General features: G+C 47.4%; 1 long non-coding RNA gene across 2 annotated transcripts; it reads right to left on the bottom strand.

Annotated features, from left to right (window-relative positions):
* Positions 1 to 1,838: 1,838 nt before the first annotated feature.
* Positions 1,839 to 2,891, bottom strand: LOC142925336 (uncharacterized). 2 transcript variants are annotated; one of them, XR_012942309.1, is made up of 3 exons: positions 2,808 to 2,891; positions 2,298 to 2,372; positions 1,839 to 1,922 (listed from the first exon to the last, which is right to left on the bottom strand). It is a non-coding gene; the product is annotated as an uncharacterized LOC142925336 (long non-coding RNA). The 2 variants fall into 2 exon arrangements; XR_012942308.1 differs by having other exon boundaries at positions 2,793 to 2,861.
* Positions 2,892 to 7,775: the final 4,884 nt, after the last annotated feature.

Below are 7,775 nucleotides of genomic sequence, written 5' to 3'. Positions count from 1 at the left end.
CCCCCCCCCACTCTGCCCCCCTCCCACTCTGCCACCCCCCTCCACTCTGCCCCCCCCTCCCACTCTGCCACCCCCCCCCCCACTCTGCCACCCCCCCCCCCACTCTGCCCCCCTCCCACTTTTGCCCCCCCTCCCACTCTGCCACCCCCCCCCCCACTCTGCCCCCCCTCCCACTCTGCCACCCGCCCCACTCTGCCCCCCCTCCCACTCTGCCACCCCCCCCCCCCCCCACTCTGCCCCCCCTCCCACTCTGCCACCCCCCCCCCCACTCTGCCACCCCTCCCCCCCCACTCTGCCACTACTCCCCCCCCCCCCCACTCTGCCCGCCCCCCAACCCCCGCCCACCTTGCCAGCTCAGCGCTTCACAGAAACTGCCCACCGGGTTGCTTGACCACACCGCCCAGATAGAACACCACTAGTACTTACACTCGTAGTACTTACACCCCTAGTACTTACACCACTAGTACTTACACCCCTAGTACTTACACCACTAGTACTTACACCCCTAGTACTTACACCACTAGTACTTACACCCCTAGTACTTACACTCGTAGTACTTACACCCCTAGTACTTACACCACTAGTACTTACACCCCTAGTACTTACACTCGTAGTACTTACACCCCTAGTACTTACACCACTAGTACTTACACCCCTAGTACTTACACTCGTAGTACTTACACCCCTAGTACTTACACCACTAGTACTTACACCCCTAGTACTTACACTCGTAGTACTTACACCCCTAGTACTTACACCACTAGTACTTACACCCCTAGTACTTACACTCGTAGTACTTACACCCCTAGTACTTACACCACTAGTACTTACACCCCTAGTACTTACACTCGTAGTACTTACACCCCTAGTACTTACACCACTAGTACTTACACCCCTAGTACCTACACACCTAGTACCTACACCCCTAGTACTTACACCACTAGTACTTACACCCCTAGTACCTACACCCCTAGTACTTACACACCTAGTACTTACACCCCTAGTACCTACACCCCTAGTACTTACACCACTAGTACTTACACCCCTAGTACCTACACCCCTAGTACTTACACCCCTAGTACTTACACACCTAGTACCTACACCACTAGTACTTACACTCGTAGTACTTACATGCCTAGTACTTACACCCCTAGTACTTACACTCCTAGTACTTACACCCCTAGTACTTACACTCCTAGTACTTACACCCCTAGTACTTACACCCCTAGTACTTACACCCCTAGTACTTACATGCCTAGTACTTACACCCCTAGTACTTACACTCGTAGTACTTACATGCCTAGTACTTACACCCCTAGTACTTACACCCCTAGTACTTACACCCCTAGTACTTACACCCCTAGTACTTACACCCCTAGTACTTACACTCGTAGTACTTACATGCCTAGTACTTACACCCCTAGTACTTACACTCCTAGTACTTACACCCCTAGTACTTACACTCCTAGTACTTACACACCTAGTACTTACACCCCTAGTACTTACACCCCTAGTACTTACATGCCTAGTACTTACACCCCTAGTACTTACACTCCTAGTACTTACACCCCTAGTACTTACACTCCTAGTACTTACACACCTAGTACTTACACCCCTAGTACTTACATCACTAGTACTTACACCCCTAGTACTTACACTCGTAGTACTTACACCCCTAGTACTTACACCCCTAGTACTTACACCCCTAGTACTTACACCCCTAGTACCTACACCCCTAGTACTTACACTCGTAGTACTTACACCCCTAGTACTTACACCCCTAGTACCTACACCCCTAGTACTTACACTCGTAGTACTTACACACCTAGTACTTACACCCCTAGTAATTGCACCCCTAGTACTTACACCACTAGTACTTACACCCCTAGTACTTACACTCCTAGTACTTACACCCCTAGTACCTACACCCCTAGTACTTACACTCGTAGTACTTACACACCTAGTACTTACACCCCTAGTAATTACACCCCTAGTACTTACACCCCTAGTACCTACACCCCTAGTACTTACACCCCTAGTACTTACACTCGTAGTACTTACACCCCTAGTACTTACACCCCTAGTACCTACACCCCTAGTACTTACACCCCTAGTACTTACACTCGTAGTACTTACACCCCTAGTACTTACACCCCTAGTACCTACACCCCTAGTACTTACACTCGTAGTACTTACACCCCTAGTACTTACACCCCTAGTACCTACACCCCTAGTACTTACACTCGTAGTACTTACACACCTAGTACTTACACCCCTAGTAATTGCACCCCTAGTACTTACACCACTAGTACTTACACCCCTAGTACTTACACTCCTAGTACTTACACCCCTAGTACTTACACCCCTAGTACCTACACCCCTAGTACTTACACTCGTAGTACTTACACACCTAGTACTTACACCCCTAGTAATTGCACCCCTAGTACTTACACCACTAGTACTTACACCCCTAGTACTTACACTCCTAGTACTTACACCCCTAGTACCTACACCCCTAGTACTTACACTCGTAGTACTTACACACCTAATACTTACACCCCTAGTAATTACACCCCTAGTACTTACACCACTAGTACTTACACCCCTAGTACCTACGCCCCTAGTACTTACACCCCTAGTACCTACACCCCTAGTACTTACACACCTAGTACTTACACACCTAGTACTTACACCCCTAGTACTTACACTCGTAGTACTTACACCCCTAGTACTTACATCTCTAGTACTTACACCCCTAGTACTTACACTCCTAGTACTTACACTCGTAGTACTTACACCCCTAGTACTTACACACCTAGTACTTACACCCCTAGTACTTACACCCCTAGTACTTACACCCCTAGTACTTACACCCCTAGTACTTACACCCCTAGTACTTACACCCCTAGTACTTACACCCCTAGTACTTACACCCCTAGTACTTACACCCATACACCCCTAGTACTTACACCCCTAGTACTTACACTCCTAGTACTTACACCCCTAGTACTTACACCCCTAGTACTTACACCCCTAGTACTTACACCCATACACCCCTAGTACTTACACCCCTAGTACTTACACTCCTAGTACTTACACCCCTAGTACTTACACCCCTAGTACTTACACCCCTAGTACTTACACCCCTAGTACTTACACCCCTAGTACTTACACCCCTAGTACTTACACCCCTAGTACTTACACCCCTAGTACTTACACTCGTAGTACTTACACTCGTAGTACTTACACCCCTAGTAATGACACCCCTAGTACTTACACCACTAGTACTTACACCCCTAGTACTTACACACCTAGTACTTACACACCTAGTACTTACACCCCTAGTAATTACACCCCTAGTACTTACACACCTAGTACTTACACCCCTAGTACTTACACCCCTAGTACTTACACACCTAGTACTTACACACCTAGTACTTACACACCTAGTACTTACACCCCTAGTACTTACACCCCTAGTACTTACACCCCTAGTACTTACACCCCTGGTACTTACACCCCTAGTACTTACACACCTAGTACTTACACCCCTAGTACTTACACCCCTAGTACTTACACACCTAGTACTTACACCCCTAGTACTTACACCCCTAGTACTTACACCCCTAGTACTTACACCCCTAGTACTTACACTCCTAGTACTTACACCCCTAGTACTTACACTCCTAGTACTTACACCCCTAGTACTTACACCCCTAGTACTTACACCACTAGTACTTACACGCCTAGTACTTACACGCCTAGTACTTACACCCCTAGTACTTACACACCTAGTACTTACACCCCTAGTACTTACACACCTAGTACTTACACCCCTAGTACTTACACCCCTAGTACTTACACACCTAGTACTTACACCCCTAGTACTTGCACACCTAGTACTTACACCCCTAGTACTTACACCCCTAGTACTTACACCCCTAGTACTTACACACCTAGTACTTACACCCCTAGTGCTTACACACCTAGTACTTACACTCCTAGTACTTACACCCCTAGAACTTACACCCCTAGTACTTACACACCTAGTACTTACACCCCTAGTACTTACACCCCTAGTACTTACACCCCTAGTACTTACACTCCTAGTACTTACACCCCTAGTACTTACACCCCTAGTACTTACACCCCTAGTACTTACACCACTAGTACTTACACCCCTAGTACTTACACGCCTAGTACTTACACGCCTAGTACTTACACACCTAGTACTTACACCCCTAGTACTTACACCCCTAGTACTTACACCCCTAGTATTTACACCCCTAGTACTTACACACCTAGTACTTACACCCCTAGTACTTACACCCCTAGTACTTACACCACTAGTACTTACACCCCTAGTACTTACATGCCTAGTACTTACACGCCTAGTACTTACACACCTAGTACTTACACCCCTAGTACTTACACCCCTAGTACTTACACCCCTAGTACTTACACACCTAGTACTTACACACCTAGTACTTACACACCTAGTACTTACACCCCTAGTACTTACATGTCTAGTACTTACACCTCTAGTACTTACACCCCTAGTACTTACACCCCTAGTACTTACACCTCTAGTGCTTACACACCTAGTACTTACACCCCTAGTACTTACATCTCTAGTACTTACACCCCTAGTACTTACACCCCTAGTACTTACACACCTAGTACTTACACCCCTAGTACTTACACCCCTAGTACTTACACGCCTAGTACTTACACGCCTAGTACTTACACCCCTAGTACTTACACCCCTAGTACTTACACACTTAGTACTTACACCCCTAGTACTTACACCCCTAGTACTTACACCCCTAGTACTTACACCCCTAGTACTTACACCCCTAGTACTTACACACCTAGTACTTACACACCTAGTACTTACACCCCTAGTATCTACCCATCTACCGAGACCCTACCTATCTGCTCACTCAATATCCTCCCGACCTACCCATATTCCTCTCTCTGCATGTCCACTAAACTTCCGGGCAAATACGAACCCACCTACCCTGCCAGTCCCTCCTGATGTCTCTTTCTTGTTACCCACCAACCTACCCTAACTTACTAACCTGCCTACTCACCTACTTGTATGCCTACCTACCAGCACCCTAACGCCAACTAACCTGCCTAGCTAATGCCTACCTGCCTTGCCTACTAACTTACTCAACCAAGACTCTACCGACCTACTGATTTTCAAAGCTGTCCACCTGCATCCCTACCAACCTGCCGAGTTAACCACCCACATACCAATCTACCCATCCACCTATCTTCCTACCCACATACCAATCTACCCATCCACCTAGCTATCTTTCTACCCACCAACTTACCTATCTTACTACCAACCTACTTATCCTCCTACCCACCCAGCTAGCTATCTTCCTACCCACCAACTTACCGATCTTACTACCAACCCAGCAACCTCTCTTACTACCAACCCAGCAACCTATCTTACTACCAACCCAGCAACCTATCTTACTACCAACCCAGCAACCTATCTTACTACCAACCCAGCAACCTATCTTACTACCAACCCAGCAACCTATCTTACTACCAACCCAGCAACCTATCTTACTACCAACCCAGCAACCTATCTTACTACCAACCCAGCAACATATCTTACTACCAACCCAGCAACCTATCTTACTACCAACCCAGCAACCTATCTTACTACCAACCCAACAACCTATCTTACTACCAACCCAGCAACCTATCTTACTACCAACCCAGCAACCTATCTTACTACCAACCCAGCAACCTATCTTACTACCAACCCAGCAACCTATCTTACTACCAACCCAACAACCTATCTTACTACCAACCCAGCAACCTATCTTACTACCAACCCAGCAACCTATCTTACTACCAACCCAGCAACCTATCTTACTACCAACCCAGCAACCTATCTTACTACCAACCCAACAACCTATCTTACTACCAACCCAGCAACCTATCTTACTACCAACCCAGCAACCTATCTTACTACCAACCCAGCAACCTATCTTACTACCAACCCAGCAACCTATCTTACTACCAACCCAACAACCTATCTTACTACCAACCCAGCAACCTATCTTACTACCAACCCAGCAACCTATCTTACTACCAACCCAGCAACCTATCTTACTACCAACCCAGCAACCTATCTTACTACCAACCCAGCAACCTATCTTACTACCAACCCAGCAACCTACCCAACCACCACTTAGGCATTTCGCCTTATCTCTCACACACACGCGCGCACACACGCACACACAAAGACAAAGACACACACACGCGCACACACACGCACACACAAAGACACACACAAAGACAAAGACACACACACACGCGCGCGCACACACACAGAGACAAAGACACACACACACGCACACACAAAGACAAAGACACACACACACGCACACACAAAGACACACACACACGCACACACAAAGACAAAGACACACACACGCGCACACACACGCACACACAAAGACACACACAAAGACAAAGACACACACACGCGCGCGCGCACACACACAAAGACAAAGACACACGCACACACAAGGACACACGCGCGTCGTGTTTGCGTTTTGTGTCATTTCCGCCGTCGTCAGTATTTGTTGCTCGCTTTGAATTCGACGTTGCTGCATCGCCCGTGATTGATCGGGGCAACTCTCGAGCAACTGTTGCCTACAATTACCGCCTGCTACGCATCGTTCACTGCTGCTACTGTCAAGGGGGGGGGGGGGAGTGGCAGAGAAGCGGACAACTCAGAATCTGAATATTTACTAATACTAGAGGAATCCGATGAGCTATGAAGCTCTTTTTCACAGATGTCCAGTAATTTGGACCCCACTCTGACCCGTGACGGAGCCTCATGCGGCTTGCAGAGAGAGGTAGAGAGAGAAGATATGCCGAGTATGGGGGTGAAAGCGTGATATAGAGAGATGCACCAGATGATCATTGAGACGATAGCGAGAGAGATGGGCCAGGATGTATCGATGACAGAGCTGGAGACGAGAAATCACCATTCGTGAAATGAGAAATGAACAAGTGACGGAGGAGACAAGAGAGCTGTACACAAGAGATCAATATTATTAACTTGCCTAGAGCCCGCCCAAGGACGGGTCAATACTGTAGTAAATCTGAAATAGTCAATCGAAAATAATGACCCGCTCATGATTATTAATTAGGGGGTAGGGGCGGGGTCCACACGAGTGACGTCATCAGCTCGTGATTATTGCTGAGAGGGGGCTCCATGTGCAGTGACGTCATCCGCTCATGATCGTGAATGAGGGGGGTGCCCCATGTGGAGTGACGTCACGCGCGGGACACACACATTCTTGGCTTATTGTATTAGTAATTTGATTAACTAGATAAACAATAAATAAAAGGGAGACAGCTGGAGACTATATACAGATGAGTGGGATTCAACAGAGCTGTAGACCGGAGACACGGTGTCTGGCCAAACAAAGCAAAGAGTTCGGTAGAAACTGTGCTTGGCGAACGGTGATTGGTCGAGAGAGCACGCGACCTCGGGTGATCATGTGACCTCCATCCGCGACCTGATTGGACATTACCACCCCAGTTTTGCCTGTTCAGAGGGCAGCAGCAGTAGCAGCGGTAGGGGGTGTGGCGATCCAGGCTCGACCGATTGTGTCCAGATTAGGGAAAAAATCTCCCAACTTTAGCTGCGTTACTGCGATTGAAAAACAACGTTGTGGAAACTCAAACAAAAATAAGAATGTTAAATATATATATTTGCAGGTGGTCACAATTGATTG

The sequence above is a fragment of the Petromyzon marinus genome, chromosome 20 (genome assembly GCF_048934315.1).
Source record: "Petromyzon marinus isolate PM22_M1 ecotype Great Lakes invasive population chromosome 20, UKy_Petmar_22M1.pri1.0, whole genome shotgun sequence".
In the NCBI taxonomy this organism is placed as follows: domain Eukaryota; kingdom Metazoa; phylum Chordata; class Hyperoartia; order Petromyzontiformes; family Petromyzontidae; genus Petromyzon; species Petromyzon marinus.
The sequence above is the reverse complement of the archived record's forward strand: the minus strand, read 5'-3'. Positions and strand labels throughout refer to the sequence as shown.